Here is a 17,841-nt window from a genome sequence, read left to right on the forward strand (position 1 = left end):
AACCAGAGCTCATCTTTTCTTCTTTTGCTGCTGGCTTTGGAACAAAACGGGATCTCTCAATTTTCAACTGAGCTAGATTTTCAATTTTTAACAGCTGTTATAGTGGATGAAAAAATGTGCCTTTCCAGTAAATTGTGCAGCCCTGGTACAGATGAATGCCTATGGCTTTAACTTTGTGAAGAAGACAGGTGTCAAGGACAGAACGCCACAGAATCAAAGATAACAGAGTTTATTGGATTTACAGAACTCAAAATGCCCGTAAAAGACAAGGGCTAGGCAACACTGGCCTTAAAAAGCAAAAAGGGGCAAGAAAAACATTCAAAAGATAAACCGGATTAAACCGGAGTTTAATCCGGACAAAATCAAAACAGCTTGCTTCAGCCTGAGAATAAACAAAACAGAAACTGGTGAACAAAGAGTTCAAAAGAATGTAACTAATTGGCAGCAGATGCTTCTCTGCTGCCAGCACTATGTTTTGAGTAACTTAGCAGTTACTCCTCCACACAGCAGGCAAGGTTCCAATACAAACACAACAGCCGAGGATTGAAGCAGTAGCGTAGTCCCAGTTCTTTCCGAAGGTCGTAAGGCAGAAGCAGACGTTTGTAGTTCACCAAGTCCAGGTAGGAGAATCCGAGCCCGTAGTCAGTTCAGTCCGTAAATCCAGAGTAGCAGATGGCGTCCGTCAAGAAGACGACGGAAGGTCAAAGCTATTGAGATTAAGCAGAGGTTGCACAAACAAAAGCCCACACAATTCCTCCCGCCGTCTGAACCCAAATTCCAAAACAACTTACGTAGTCAGCACACGAAACACACCCGTCTTCAGGAAAACGTCCCACACAGATCCCAAGCGTTCGTCCAGATTACCTTGCCCAACGCAATTTGCAATTGCTCCCAAACCCCATTTTATGCCAGTTACAAGTCCTCATCACTATCAGCTGCCCTCCTTAACCCGGGCGTTTCCTCATCACTTTCCTCATCAGAGCTGGAACACCTCTGACTACACCCCACAGCATCCCCAGCTGTGGATCCCGTCCCATCCCTCCAGCTTGTCCATGGGTCTAGTCCTGAAGGTCCCCAATCATCTTCCATCCCATCATTGCCAGTGGCACCCAATTCCTCCCTTACCCGAGTCCAATCCATCTCATCCTCTTCCGAGCTCACCACCTCTTCCTCCATTCTCTCTGTAAACCCCTCAAAAGAATCCTCGTCAGATGGTTCTGCAAAGATATCTCGCAGCCTCTTTCTTTCTCGCTCCTCGAGAGTATCTGACTCTCGAGGAGTCTTACGCCCACGCTTCCCAGTAGCAGAGCCATGAGGCTCAATCATAACAACAGGACAGGTTTTGCAATTTCCTTTTGTGCCGTTTGTGCATAATTGTGTCTTCCCTCCCCATTTTCCTTTGTGATATCCTATCAAAGAGAAGCTCTCTTCAGCTACCATACTCCTATTGTGTATAGTAAAAAATGAGCATTGTCGTGTTCTTATTTTGTTGTCTAAATTTGAGCACCTGTTTTGCAGTGGTGCTTGGATCATTTAGAACCTTATTGAAAGAAACAAACTTGTATGATCAAGTGTGGAAAGTTATGATTTAAAACAGGGGTTCTCAAACTTTTCTGCTTTATATAAATACGTGTTATATATCAGGCATGGGCTGGGCCTGTGTCAGGTGTTTGTGTACTATAATTCAGACAGTGCATACACAAAAAGGAAAACAAGAACAATATGGTATTTAAAATGAAGAACAGTTTTAACCAACATATACTTAACAGGATTTCAGTAGAAGACTCTGGGGCCATCCAGTCCAACCCCCTTCTGCCATGCAGAAAAAGCACAATCAAAGCATCCCCCAATTGATGGCCATCCAACAGGGGGAGGGGTCGGGTCTGGGCAGTGAGAAAGAATCTGAGCAATGAGTGAGGTGAAAGGAAAGTGTCTGGACAGCAAGGAAAATAATCTGGGCAGCGAGGGAGGTGGGGCAAAAAGGGTCTGTACCCTGGGAGGATGCTGCTGCTGTTTCCAGCAGCTCAAAATTTTAATTTCTCTGCTTTTCTAAGGAGGAGGAAAGAGGAGGCGGTGAGATACAGCAAGGTGCTTCAGAGCCTCTCACTATCACCAATGGAGTCCCAAGGGCTCCACAGAGCACAGTTTGAGAACCCCTGATATAAAGGGTTATTTTAATAGTGGTAGATAGAAAGTGAGAACTACTAAGGTATCGTGGTTTGAGTGTTGGACTAGGACACTGGAAGACCAGAGTTTGAATCCCTGTTCAGTCACAGAAACCAGCTGGTTGTCCTTGGAGAAGTCACACTCTCTCAGCTTTGAAGGAAGGCAAAGACAAACTTCCTTTGAATATATTCTGCCAAGAACATCCCATGACAGGTTTGTCTTAGAGTCAGCATAAATCAGAAATTATTTCAGGCACACAGCAACATAATTGAGAATTACATGGAATCTTTGATAAAACTCAAAATTAAAAAATGTATCTTTTATAACATGTGGCTTTCCCCAGGTTTATCTGGATTAGCCTTGTGTGCTGTTTGGCATAAACAAATAGTTTCGGATTAACACACCTTGTAAGAAAATGTATTATTCTCCTTTTCTTCCAGATATATGTTTCCGACCAAATATTGTCCAAACATGGTTCTTCTGTCGCTGTCTATAAATGAAAATGCAAGTGACATTTCACAGTTCAGGAGTAACTTCATTCTTTTCTCTATTGTATATGATATTATGTTCCATCCACATCCATTCTGTAGGTTAGGCCATTTGAATCTCAGCAGAAATTACCTTAAAATCAATGTAGTGGGTGCTATTTGAAGTCTGTCTGTATTTTTAATGCAGTTATAACTTTTAAATAGCACTAAAATATACTATTTTTGACATTTTAAAAAGTGAAACATGGTTGTGCTAAATCAGCATAATACTATATTGTTGGTTTTTGTACGCTTTTATGTTAAATTATAGAGATAATTAAAAAATAAATGTCATGGCCATCTTTGCAATAAGTGCTCCTTCCACATGGATGGATAATGAATTAATTGTAAAATGAGAGGCAGAGAAATCCACAGGGGAGGTCCAAGCACACAAAAAGGCATCTTCCTCAGAAATACTTTCCAAATATCCGTGTCTCAAAGAACCAAAAGCAGGGTTTGCAAACCAGAGCTTTAGACTAACCACAACTGAATCTACCTCTTGCAAATAAACATGCCTCTGCCATGCGGTCAGATCTAGTTTAGGCCCACGTTTTAAGTCCATGTAGAAGGGCCCCTGATTAATCTCTTACCCCACTTCCCCTTTGTCTTCATCTTACCTCATTTATTGCAAAAAAAAACAAAAGTCTTGATCTTTCCAGTAGACTCAGGCAAAAGCAAACCGTTGCACCCTCTCCCAGCCTGTGTATCCTTCATCTATAATCTTATCACATTGGCCATAGTCTAATGTTACCAGACTGTATGTTTCCCATTTCTCAAATGTGAAATGTTGGAGGATGTCTTACTTAATCCATGTGCTATTTCCAACACAGGTTCAGATCTACTGTATGAAGTTCAAGTTCATTATTCTGCCATGCTGAAGTTATAGTTGGGGGTGGAGATAGAGGGATAATTTCATTCTTGCTCTGCTGATGTTAACCTTGAGGAGTAGAATGAATTAATACAGAATTCAAAAGATATAAGTTGTGGACAAGCATGAAATGTTCCTGGTTTTTCAAAGGAAACAACCCAGTCAATATTTCCCCCTGAAATTTCCACATTTGTTTAAAGTCTAATTTGGAAAAATCTAGATCCTAGGTTATTCACTCTCCCATACCTTAAATGGTAGTTAATGAATTAACACAGACTGGGCAGCTATATTTCCTGAATTGTTTATGTTCTGTAACTTACATATCTTAATATCTCAAGAGATTGTATATAGCTGCCTGGCTTAATTCTTCATATGCATGGTCTGTGGAGATTGCAGAGCCTTAGGTGCAGTTTCCACTTATAAAAGCCGATGTACATGATTAGAAAAAGCATTTGAAAGAGTCATCTTGGGAACATACTACTTCGGAAGGCAATTGGGGAGTTGCATGTTTGACGCTTTGACCTCTCCGAATCATCTCTTTTCTTGAAATCTGTTGGAAACAATTTGAACATTTCTAATGTAGGCACAAGAAAGGAATTTTTGACATAGCAATTGTATGATCATCCGCCTCCGTTCTAAAAATGTACAGCTCTGGGAATGCTGTACCATTTTTTTCTGAACATGTAGATTGGGTTCACTGTACAATATGGCTCATGGAGATTATAGTTTGGCTTTTGCTAAAAAGTGCTAGTGCCTCAGTAAACTACAAATCCCATGATTCCATAGCATTGATCCATGACAGTTAAAGTGGTGTCAAACTGCATTACTTCTGGCCTGCATAAATAGGGGTATAGGGTCTAGATCCAGGGAAGTCATGCTCCCCCTCTATTCTGCCTTGGTCAGACCACACCTGGAATACTGTGTCCAATTTTGGGCACCACAGTTGAAGGGAGATGTTGACAAGCTGGAAAGCGTCCAGAGGAGGGCGACTAAAATGATTAAGGATCTGGAGAACAAGCCCTATGAGGAGCGGCTTAAAGAGCTGGGCATGTTTAGCCTGCAGAAGAGAAGGCTAAGAGGAGACATGATAGCCATGTACAAATATGTGAGGGGAAGTCATAGGGAGGAGGGAGCAAGCTTGTTTTCTGCTGCCCTGCAGACTAGGACACGGAACAATGGCTTCAAACTACAGGAAAGGAGATTCCACCTGAACATCAGGAAGAACTTCCTCACTGTGAGAGCTGTTCGGCAGTGGAACTCTCTCCCCTGGGCTGTGGTGGAGGCTCCTTCTTTGGAGGCTTTTAAGCAGAGGCTGGATGGCCATCTGTCGGGGGTGCTTTGAATGTGATTTCCCGCTTCTTAGCGGGGGGTTGGACTGGATGGCCCATGAGGTCTCTTCCAACTCTACTATTCTATGATTCTATGATTCTACAGTGTAGATGCACCCTCAGATATAAACTAAGTCTAAACTACCAGAAACTGGGGCAATCTTGAGAAGACAGGATTGTATGCAGATATTGGAAGCCCATGTGGACCTTCTGCATTTGGATGCATTCCTTGCATTCATGTAAGAGGCCAAGCATCATGCTAGGTGGTTTGCAATAAGACAGTGCAATCGTATCACATCTTCCAAAACAGTCTTACAGAGCAATTTGTATGCAGAAGCAAGATGCTGGCTGATACTGCGTGATAAGGAAGACTTATCCTGAAAGGAGTTTGTAATATCATAATACTAGAATATATTCTGTCCCTTTTCTGTCAGGTCAAACCATTGGTTTACCAGGCTTAGCACTGTACACTAACTGGAAGCAGTTCTGCAGGTTTCAAAGAGGAATAAGTCCTGTTTCAACCAGAAGATGACCATGGATTGAACAATGGAACATTTGCATCAAGGGCATGTAGTCCACAACTGAGCTAAAGAACATAAGCCCTGTTATATTAAATGGGAGGTTGTAGGTGTGTTTTGAAAAGGACCCTTATAATGCTTCTGGTTAGCTAGTTATCTTGATAAAGACAGCTGCAGATCATTTCTGCCCTGTGACTTTTGCACTTGGAAGCATCCTTCAGGGGAGGATGCAAGTGGCCTTGAGCTATTTCTGGCTCAGGATAACGTTTCAGTATTTCAAAAATTCACCAAGTAATCATGAAGGCTAAGGCAGTACCAACTTCATTGGAGCTCAGCAAACCCTGACCATTCTTAACTGACAGAAAGTCATTCCTTTGACAGAAAAAAGTTTCCCTAGCATTATGTCTTTTCAGAATTCCTCACCTCCAAGTTAAATGTATACCTTAGTTGATGAAGTAGATATATTCATGTGCATTACTTTTTAAGAGAAAATTTGGCAGAAATAATATGAGAAGACTGATAGGTTTCCGCACTACAAAAAGGAAAAGCTTTTCAAGAAGTTTTAGCAACATTTTAATCCAAAATAAATAGTATGCACAAGTGAAATGAAACAACTAGGTCAGGTTAGCCTACCACCTTCTAGATATCACTTGAAAGATTCTTCCAAAATGCATCTAAGAATTTTAATTTTTTATCAGTCTCCACTTTTCTTATGATTTCCATTTTGGTGGCCAAATGTATGTAGCTATGCTATGGTAGTCTGCATGTGTTCTGATGAAGCGGTCTTGTCCACTTCCTCCTTTTCTCTGTTTTGTTATTTATTTATTTACTATATTTATATCCTGCCCTTCTCAACCCTGAAGGGGATTCAAAGTGGCTTACGGATAGGCAACAATTCAATGCCTTAAAACAATATACAATTAAAACAAACATTTAAATTAAAATTAAGATCAAAATTGAAATACATTAAAACATTTTAAAATTACAATCATTGTTAAAACAATGCTCTCTACAATCATAACCTCTTACTGTTCATGTATGATCAGTAAAAGATGCTAGGCGCATTTGCTGTTTACCTTGCCTGTTGTAGGCAGGGACACATAGACACAATAGGGTTAGTTAGAGCAGAATTAAAATTTTCCCAGTTTAATAGTAGTAGTAGTAGTAGTAGTAATAATAATAATAATAATAATAATAATAATAATAATAATAATAATAGACTCGGGGCGGCTCACATGGGGACCAAGCCCAAAGTACACCACAAAAGTTCAAGCTTTGTTGTATTGTTTACTGCAGACATGTTGCAACCTGATTCCCAAACTTGGTGTTACTCTAGTCCTCTTTCATCATCCTCCCAATACTGATGCTGCCAAGAAAGTCCATCTAGAATAGATGAAGGACTAGAAGGAAAAGTGTGGTCCGGGTGAGCATATAAATGAACTTCTTTTAATTTAAGAGGCTTTATTAACCGAGTTACTCTCATTTTTACATCATTCTCTGTCTATAGAAAAAGCTTAATTCATGCTGCAAAACATTGTAGGGTGCATTTTCATTTCATGCCAGGCGATGACTAGTTCTATTTGATTCTGCAGGTGCCTGGCCAATAAAAATCATCACTGTGCACTAGACTATACCTGGTGTCCTCTCACAACCTTTGCAGTTTGCTAGAGAAGATAAGACAGTGGGACAAAATGGCTTGCCTGTTGCCAATCTTCTTATTGAGGGATCTCTGATAAGCTTCTAAAAATGACCGGCTTCCTTGCAACACATACTTCGAAAATAGTTATTTTAGGACAAAATGTGTGTGTATGAGTATGATAGTGTCAATGTTTCAAAGAAGTCTTGTCTTTCCAAAATATGCCAAAAGTATGAAGCATTTGCCCCTCCATAGTCATTTTGGGATGCCATTCAGGAATTCAAGTGTGTGTAGAAATGTCCTTGGACTTGACCTGCGATGATGTTAGCACCAGATCAAAAGAATGTTCAAGCAAGTTCCAGGAAAAAGTGACATCACAAGAATTGCGTGGACTGTTTCTCTCTGCTGGTTTGCTACTGCTTGGGAATGAGACCTGAACGTGTTTTAAACCATTGGTTAGGTGTGTCTGGTTCCAGGGAATAATAAAGAATGACCATGATGTGAGGAATTTACTATCTAAATTGGTTAAAGCCCAAACTATGCTGATGAAACAGAATCCATGCTTGGTCAGTGCTGTATTGTGTTAGCTTATGAATTAAGAGTGATGTTGCAACTAATAAACTCCGAGCGCTGAGCAAATGAATTTAATATGCAAAACCTTCCCCCAGAGGCAGCAAAGCAAAAAATAATGTTGTCTTAATAAAATCCACTTATGCAGAGTCACATTTCCCCACAGAAATTTGAATGCAAATTGTGGTGGAGAGAAATCAGTGTTAGTCTTTGGCATCATTTTGCATCGATTCTGGTTTTTAAATTGTTAGAGATAGTTCAGAGAGAACATGATGACTGTGTGTAAACCGATTAAGTCTGTTGCCAGACATATATTTGCTCTGTTTCCTGTGGAGGAATGTTGATGTGTTACCCTGATGGGAAAACTGCTATTTTCATAATGGAAATTAATTACTTGGGCTGCATATTCATTATGGCAATAGAGGAAACTGTCTCTCCCCACTCCTGCTCTCTAGTACAACATTGTTTTCTTCTACTATCAAACCTTTATCTCTCTTTGAAGGTTGCATTTTCTCCATGGGAATTTGTTGTATCTCCACTGGGCAGAACAGGAACAGAAAGTGAGCATGGAAGGAGTCACCCAGTTTTCAGTTTTTCTCATGCAGACATACGTATATGCTGTCATTTACTCCCACATCAGTCAGTTCTGCTCTCTTTGCACCTTCTGCCTTTTCTCTCTTGCCTCATTCTGCTGCCTGAGCTTCTCCTCCTCCTCTTTTCTCCTCTCTGCATTCTCAGCTCCTTGATTCCACCTTCTTCAGATCATTGGGAGCCTTTAAGAAAACTAATTGCCCTGAGGAAAGGGCAGAAATACTTTAGGGAGGTTTTAAGGCAATGGGAGAGGTAACATTCCTTTCCACGGCTGCCCCTTTCTTCTGCATTGTAGTTTTTGGAAGTTTTTTTTAAAAAAAACTGAATTGCTGCAAGGTAGGTGGAGGAAAGGGGGATGTTTCAGAATGGATGGTGAAATTTGTAGAGGAATTAGTTCCACAAACCCCATTCCCTATGCTTGAGACAGTAGTCTTATCTGATTCTTTTAAATGGTAATGTTAGGAACTGAAAATATGGTTTTCTGCACAGAGTGGTTTGGCATAATGCCTGAACCGAACCTCAGTGGCAATTTGTACTTCTCATTCATACTCATTTGGGACAGTTGTTTTTACTGAAGTGTATATTTCCATCGTGGCACTAATCTTGAAGCTTGATACATGGATAAATTGGAACAATCCCACATGTGTCTCCTTTATAGATCGTCCTGAGTTTCTTGGAATAAGAACAGAGTTTAGAAGTTGTCATTATTTGCTGTTAAATCAGCCTCAACATATGACAACTTTTTGAATGATAGACTTCTATGAACCCAGTCATCAACAGCTCTGCTCAAGTCTTGCAAACTCAGAGTTCAGAAGTAACTAGTTACAAACAACAACTTATTTGCAATTGGTTCATTTTTCCAATAAAGACCTAAATGCAATGCAATTTTAACTTAACCAAGGCTAGCTTCAATCCTCTTGCAATGCAACTATCACTTTTAATTACTTTTATATGTACAACTGGTATGTTCTTAATAAGTGATGGAGAGGAGACATCAGGGTACATGCTACTACCCTGTTTCCCCGAAAATAAGACAGGGTCTTATATTAATTTTTGCTCCCAAAGATGCACTAGGTCTTATTTTCAGGGGATGTCTTATTTTTCCATGAAGAAGAGCTCACATTTATAACAACAAAATGAACATTTATTATATACTGTAAAGTAGTTGTCATCACAAACCAGCATAACCAGACAAACTATGAATCCTATCAAGAATTTCTTGTTACTACCATTATTTACATGTACAACAATCTATGGTACCTCTTGCAGTTTAGGTTTCACAAGGTTTCCACGCTGATTTCTCTCTATTCTAGTTTCAATGTAGTCATGAATGATGAATAATATACTATAATAATAATATGATAATATAATAATATAATGATATACAATATATTAATGAGATAATATAATAATAGGATATAATAATAACAGAATATGATAATAATATGGTATTAATAGGATAATATAATAATGGGATATAATAACAGAATAGCATAATAATATAATAATAATAGGATAATATAATCGAATAATAGAATGGAATAGAATGATATAAAATATATTAATAGGATAATATAAAATTGAATATAATAATAGTAACAGATATGATGATAATAATATGGTAATAGAATAATAGTATAAAATAATAAGTTTCATGGCATAGGATAGGAATAAGGATGAGAGGAGAATCCCTATGCGTCCTGTACCTTTAAGAAACAGAAAGAGCAGGACGAGTGGAAAGCCCTCTTCCTTCCCTCCCACCCTCCCTTGCCCTGGCTCCAGGAGCCAATCAGAAGCCTTGGGGGCGAAGGGAGCAGGGCCATGACGGAAGGAAGAAACGGCAGCACAGCAGCAGCCACGGAGGCTGGGGGACAGGCAAGGCAAGGACAGCGAGCACTTTCTCTCCCTCCCTCCCTCCGGTGTGTATGAATGAGTGCTGCTTCTGCCCTGCAGCCATGTTTCCCAATGGAACTCTGCTGCAGCCTTAGTTGCTAGGTCTTACTTTCAGGGGAGGCCTTATATTTGGCAATCCCCCCAAACCCCTGCTAGGTCTTATTCTTTGGGGAGGTCTTATTTTAGGGGAAACACAGTAGCTTTTGCTGTTTGTGGTTTGTGTTGTGCCTTTTACATTGTTGAAAACGATGAAATGATGATTTAATAAATGAGAGGATAATGTTTTATGTACCACAGGCCAGGAATGTGTAACTTTCCGTTTTTTAAAAAATGTAATGAAGTATGGTAAATTTACCTTTGAAATAAGTAACTGTCTGAAAACTGTAATTGATAAGTACTTTGTGGGATTTGTAACTATAATTACTTTTCAAAGTAACTTTCTAAGTTCAGAGTAAGTGTGTGAAATTGAAGTGATAAAAATTACAGTGACCAAAATCTAATAACAAAAAGATATTGCCTACTTTGTATGTATGCCTGTGTTCTGATTATTAAACAAAGGAAGGCAGTTAGCATTGGAAATACGGGATTTCAGAACATAAATATGCACTGGGCCTTCATATTCTTTGTACCAGGATTTTTCAACTGCATCTATCTGTTTGCCAGTGGCAACCTTCTACTGGTCCCTCTGTTAACTCCATTTGTGATACAGCCACCAAAACTAAGAAGTAGGCATTGGCTTATTCTGGAGTTTGCACTGTATTTCATGCGCACCCAAAAACAATTTTGTTGTTTCCAAGTACTTCTTGTAGCGGAACCTTCGTGCTACGGTTCTTGTTGGCGCAGTGGAGGAATTTTGAAGACGGACAACTGAAGGAATTTCCCAGAAAGCAGTTTTATTTCGCTAATGGCCACTAGGGGTCCCCCTAGCACAAAGTAAGTGCTTCTCCAGGGGAACCGGCCAGTGGCATGCTGAGTGAACATTTATACACACTACAGGGTTCGGGTTATGCCCGCCCACAAGCAAATTCATTGGCTTAGAGTTGTGACGCTGCCCAATCTGTGCTGACCAGCAGGCCGGCTGCACCCTTTTTGTGCCGTGCTCACAAATCTTTCAGAGCGCCTGCGTACGCATGCTCTGTTTGTTTATCCTTAGCTTTCATTTCTTCAGAAACACATGATTTCCCAGAAGTCACATGTTTCTGTGAGTTTATGCACCCGGGTCGCTAGCTGTCGCCATCTCTGCCCATATATGGTATTTCCTGGGGTTCCTTAACCCCCCCCGCCTCACTCCCCCATTTTCTTTTTGCGAAGCGCATGTACAAAAGCTGAAGCAAAGCATTATGGTTCCATCCAATCCCGCTTGGCTTGGAGTATGGCTATCTTTTTTTCAGGTAAAGATTGTGTGACACACCTAGTACACATTTGCATCATTATTGGAGTGCAACACATAACTATGAGAACAATGAACAATCCTAAAATCCCTACCAACAATATGTTCTTCAACCATTCTATTGAGGGTAACCAGCTAGTCACCCAGGAGAAGGGAGACCAACCTTCTATCTCCTGGACATTATTGTAAATTAACTTTTGTAATGACTCGATGTCATCTTCAATAGTATTATTCAAGTTATGAAATTTCACTACACAACGTCCTCTAACCATGGCGCATAACCCCCCCCTGGCCGCCAGTAGGTAGTCAAGGGCCAACTTATGCTGTAGGGCCATCTGGCTGATTTCTTCTACTTCAGACTGGATTTCCCGGAAAATTTTACCAGTGGCATTTATGGACTTTTCAAGGCGGCAAGTCAGGCCTAGAACACTTCTACGGTTTGCTTGAGCTACAATCCCTGGGTAAGCACCCAGTGTCAACAAGCCTGTGATCAGGCCTCCTCCTACACGGGAGGCTTCTGAACCTGACAGGGCCTTGTTGATAATGACCTCATCCGAGCATTCTGGTCCTAGAGGGCCTGTTTGCACAATGTCCCGTTTCAGGCGCTGATGCCCTTTGTGTAAGACCTGAACTGGGAATGTCAAATAACCCACACCGACACACTGGTAGTTGCCGGGGTGATAATTTGTGGCCCATTTATCAAAGAAAAACCATAGATTTGGATCCCTAATTTGCCATAACGGACAGAGGCTTTTACCTAGGCTCAGTTGGGTTAATTGTTGCAGTATGTTCATATAAGATTTTAGGCCCTCAATAGAATCATTCACACTAAATGTGGGATAATCTGGATACATGCTAGCCCACTCGGTTGCGGTTAGATTTAATCGTGAGACATAAGATGTATTAAATCGTCCATGTAGATAGAACCGGTCTCGACAATGGGAATAATTGCCTAATCGGGAAAAGAACGCCTGCCTAGTTCCCCAGTGTTTCCACTCAGAATTCCATATTCCCGATCCTCCACAACAGAAGCACAAACCCCTGGTGGAGGTATGGTATCTAAACCGTCGAAACCGAGTTTTATTTATCCTTTGCGGTATGCTAGAAAACACGGTAGGTGGACCCTCCTGAGCCTTGGACAATCCCTCCAACACAATCTGTGGTTCATCAATTAAATCGGGAAGAAATGAAAAATCTCCTACGGTGAGGGGGTGTTCATATATTAATGCTACCTCTTTCCCGTGCTGCTCAAACATATAATTGGCATGTTCTTTTATCCAATTCCCATGTGCTCTTTTTCCAAAAGAGAGAATAAAACTCAGCACAAATAATATACCAAACACAGTGCGCTTTCCTCCCCTCCTCATAGCTTGTCTCCCACTTTTTCCTCTCAAAATGTCTAGCCACCATCTCCCGGAGAGCGCCTTTGTTGGGCCATGCTGCGACATACTTGACCACCGACGCTCCGTTGCACCCGAAGGGATCAGCTTCATGGCCTTGTTGACCCCTTAGGGAGTTGCCGGATGATCCTGAGTCTCAGGTCCTCACCAGGAACTCGCTCCGTCCGCCACTCCTCAGGTGCTAGTTTTACACGGGTGTAATGTATCCACGGCTTAATCTCCTTCACCTTCACTGCAGTGGGGGTAGACAGGAGCACAACATAGGGTCCTCGCCACTTGGGTCCCAATGGCTCAATCTTCCAATCCTTGACCAGAACCTCGTCACCTGGTGAAAAACAATGTAGAGGTGTGGTAGGGAATGGTGGGTTCAATTCAGAAATGTATTTTTCTAACTGCTGCATTTGTCTGCCCAAAGCCTGAACCTGGGCCAATGTCTGTTTCTCTCCTATGAGGTGCTGCTCAGCTCCTGTCTCTAAGGCTCCCTTCAAGTTCAAAGGGGGTCGTCCATAGAGTCTTTCAAAAGGGGAGAGTCCTGTCCGTTTGTGTGGTGTACATCTGATTCCTAATAATGCCATGGGCAAAACCACCGTCCACGGCAATCCTGTCTCTTGGCAAAGTTTCCCAAGCTGAGCCTTTAATGTCCTATTCATTCTTTCCACTTTTCCAGAAGATTGGGGTCTATATGCACAATGTAACTTCCATTTTATGCCCAAAATTCTACATAATCCTTGCACAGCCTGTTGAATATATGCGGGGCCATTATCTGATCCAATTTCTAAGGGTATGCCAAATCTGGGAATAACATCTTTCATTAGAGCTCTTGACACCTCTACAGCCTTCTCAGTTCTTGTAGGGTAAGCTTCCACCCATCCTGTGTATGTGTCCACGAACACCAGTAAATATTTGTATCCTTTGTATGGGGGCATTTCTGTAAAGTCAGTGACTAAAGCTTCAAAGGGTACCCCACCCACATGTTGGACTCCTGGTGGCTTGAGGGGTCCTTCTCTGGGGTTATTTTTGATACATGTCCAGCATCTTCGGGCTGCTGCTGCCGTTAGGCTATGTAATCCATCGATATACAACTGTCGTCCTAGCAGATTTGCCAATGCCATTTTTCCTAAATGTGTGTTTTGGTGCATGTGTTGGACTAAGTGCCATGCCAAGTCCTTAGGGACGTAGACACGGGCGTCTGGCATCACTATGAGTTCTCCTGACCACTGACCCTTCTCCTTTAAGGCCCATTCTTCTTCCTCTGGTGTATATGTAATGTTATGTTCAGTTAATTCTACCTGTAGGGCCATTACCTGATGTTCAATATAGGGCAGCCTAGCTGCCTCTTTGGCTGCCAGATCAGCCTGCCTATTTCCTTGCACTACGGGATCGTCTCCACGTTGGTGCCCTTTACAATGCATCACAGCCACCTGCCTTGGCTTCCAAACCGCCTCCAGGAGATCCACAATCTCTCCAGCATGTTTCACGCACTTTCCTCCAGACGTGAGGAGCCCGCGCTCCTTGTACAGTGCTCCATGTGCGTGGAGGGTGGTGAAGGCATATTTTGAGTCTGTGTAGACGTTAACCCGCTTTCCGCTTGACAATTCCAACGCTCGGGTCAGGGCAATCAATTCGGCCTTCTGGGCAGACGTCCCCGGGGGCAGTGACTCTGCTTCCAGCGTCTCTCCCCCCCACCGAACAACCGCATAACCTGAGTGTCTTTGATTATTTTCCATAAAGGAGCTTCCATCTGTGAACAGAGTGTCGTCCACCTTAGTTAGTGGCACATCCTTCAAATCCGGTCGACTGGAGAATACCTCATCCATCACCTGGGCACACTGATGGATCGTGGTGTCTCCTGGAGTCGGGAGCAAGGTGGCCGGATTCAGAGTGGAGCAAGTCTCCAGGGTCACCAGTGGGTTGTCACACAACAATCCCTCATATTTCATTAACCTCTCACTTGTGAGCCAGCGCGGTCCCTTAATGTCTAACAGTGCCTTAACGCTATGGGGCACCTTAACTGTCAGTGGCTGTCCTAGGGTCAATTTATTCGCTTCTTTGATTAAATCTACTGATGCTGCCACAGCCCTCAGGCAAGGTGGCAATCCACGAGCCACTGTGTCCAATTGCTTTGACAAGTAGGCAATCGGCCTTTGCCATGAACCTAGTGGTTGGGTCAATACTCCAACCGCTGTTCCTTCCCGCTCTGCAGCGAACAGAGTGAATGGTTTTTCCAAATCGGGCAGTCCTAATGCTGGAGATGACATCAATGCTTCTTTTAATGCCTTAAATGCCTGTTGACATTCTTCTGTCCACTCAAATGGATCTTCTCTTCCACCTCTCGTAGCCTGGTACAGTGGCTTAGCCAACACGGCGTAGTTGGGGATCCACTGTCTACAATATCCTGCTGATCCCAAAAATTCCCGCACCTGTCGCCGGGTACTGGGAGTGGGGATGGCACAAACAACTTCCTTTCTTTCAGCTCCTAACATCTTCTTTCCTTCGGTCAGATGGAACCCCAAATATTTCACCGTGGGACAGCACAACTGGGCCTTTTTCTTTGACACTTTGTAACCCTTCTCTTCCAATGTCTTGAGAAATCTCAAAGTATGCTCTTTACAGCCCCCTAGTGTCCGGCAAGCGATAAGCAGGTCATCTGCATATTGAAGCCAAATTCCCTCTTCCTTAGGTATTACAAAATCCTGTAAGTCTTTGGCCAGGGCTTGACCAAAAATGGTCGGGCTGTCCCGGAACCCCTGAGGAAGGCGTGTCCAAACATACTGGGTCCTTTGCCCTGACTGCTGAGATTCCCACTGGAAAGCAAAGATCGGTTGGGATACAGGGGCCAATCGAATGCAAAAGAATGCATCCTTTAAATCCAATACAGTAAACCATTTGGCAAATGCTGGTACTAGACTCATCATGATGTATGGATTTGGCACTACCGGGGTTAGGGGAACGGTGACTTGATTTACAGCCCGCAAATCTTGGACTGGGCGATATTCTCCTTGTCCTCCTGGTTTCTTGACTGGGAGCAGGGGCGTGTTCCATGGGGAACTGCATGGTACCAATATCCCATGCTGCAGGAGTCGCTCTAGATGCTTTCTGATCCCCTGCACTGCCTCTCGACTGACGGGATACTGTGGCTTGCATATGGGCCCCATTCCTCTTTTCACTTCCACCACCACCGGTGGAACATATTTAGCTAATCCTGGAGGATTATCTTCTGCCCACACTAAAGGAGTCTCATGCCATGGCCATTGTATTTCTTCAGTAAAAATCCTAACTTGAAACAGTCTCCATTCCTCTTCCATGGGAAATGATAGCTCCACTTGTCCATTCTTCATGAACTGGACTTGTGCTTGTAATTTTGATAAAATGTCCCTTCCCAATAAAGGGACTGGGCAGTCTGGGAGATATAACATCTTATGCTTGACCTGATGTCCGGCCAGATTGCAGGTGCGTTCCTTAAGGAAGGGGCACTTCTGGGTCTTCCCAGACACCCCTATTACTTTCGTAGTTTCCCGAGTTGGTGGACTAATTTTTGTATTTACTACTGATTTTTCGGCACCTGTGTCCACTAAAAAGTCCAATTGTTGGTCCCCGATTTCAAGTGTGACCATCGGCTCCCCGGGGTCCAACAAAACAAGAGCCTGGCTTCCTCATTCCTCTCCTCCATCCATATCTTCCCATTCTTCTTCCATCACAGCTGCTGCAGCTATCACCTCTCTTGCAGGAAAAGGTACGTAGTTCCCACGCCCTCTTCCCCTTCCTGGGTTTCTTCCTCTCTCAGGCCTTCCTCTTTCTCTCGGTCCTTCCTGACTTCCTTCTCTTCCTTCTCTTCCTTCTGGGCATTCACCTTTCCAGTGTCCAAACTTCTTACATTTAGCACATTGGTCTCGACCTAACCTCCGAGGGGGCCCCCTTCTTCCTCCTTGTCCCCCTCTGGCATATCCTCCTCTTCCTCTCTGTCCACTTGCACTTTGTTCCATCATGGTAACTAATGCTTGGTATTCCTGCTTCTTCTTCCTGTCCTTCTTCTCTTCTTCTACCTGGTCCCTCGCATATAAACTTGATCTGCGAGTGCCAACAATTCATTCATAGTCTTTCCTAGAAATCCTGGTTGCTTTTGAATCTTTCTCCGGATGTCAGGAGCCGCTTGACTGATAAAAGACTGTTGAATCGCCCTCCTACCGTTTTCATCCTCCAAATTATACGGGCTATACTTTCTATATGCTGCCTCCAGCCTTTCCAAAAAGGCTGTTGGTGACTCAGATTTTTCCTGTACCACTCCCTGAATTTTTACAATGTTGACGGGTCGCGGCGGGCCCCTCTTTACCGCTTCTACCAATATACGCTGGAATCCTCTCAGTCTCTGCAAATGTCCTTCTTCTGCGGTGTCCCATTGGGGATCTATTTCCACAGGAAACCTCTGTGCTCCCCACTCGGCTGCATCACCATCTTGTGGGGCACCAACCTGGGCTATGGCTACCCCATTATTCAACACTGCTCTTCTCTCCTCTGATGTGAACAACATATTCAACAATTGTCTGCAATCTTGCCAGGTGGGATTATGGGTTGCCATAATCCCTTCCAATAGCCTAGCCATAGCTTGGGGTTCTTCACTATAAGGTGGAGTATTATTTTTCCAATTCAAAATGTCACTACTACTGAAAGGCACTACCTGGTATGCTTGAACTATCTCATTCCTGTTGTTTATCACAGGCACCGTTCTCAAGGGCATCTGGAGGGCCGGTCCGGTCGGTGAATCACCAGACCACACCGGAGCTCCATGTCTCCGAGTTTGTGCCGGAGAAGCATCACTGGGCATCCGTTGTGACTTCTTCTTTTCCTTTGTTTCCTCCTGATATTTTTCTAGGCTAGGATAGTGTTTCTTGGCCGCTTCGGTTGACTCCGAAGAGTAGGGTGGGGGTCTCGTTCCTAGTGTGGGGGCTGTTCCCTG

At 42.9% G+C, this 17,841-nt stretch overlaps 1 protein-coding gene and 1 long non-coding RNA gene across 2 annotated transcripts in view; one reads left to right on the plus strand and one right to left on the minus strand.

Annotated features, from left to right (window-relative positions):
- jph2 (junctophilin 2) overlaps nt 1–17,841 on the plus strand; it is a 94,180-nt gene that overhangs the window by 47,576 nt on the left and 28,763 nt on the right. The gene's annotated exons all lie outside the window — the stretch shown is intronic.
- Nucleotides 214–1,338, minus strand: LOC134298488 (uncharacterized). Its single transcript, XR_010005593.1, has 2 exons — nt 792–1,338; nt 214–707 (listed from the first exon to the last, which is right to left on the minus strand). It is a non-coding gene; the product is annotated as an uncharacterized LOC134298488 (long non-coding RNA).

This window comes from Anolis carolinensis, chromosome 4 (genome assembly GCF_035594765.1).
Source record: "Anolis carolinensis isolate JA03-04 chromosome 4, rAnoCar3.1.pri, whole genome shotgun sequence".
NCBI lineage: Eukaryota > Metazoa > Chordata > Lepidosauria > Squamata > Dactyloidae > Anolis > Anolis carolinensis.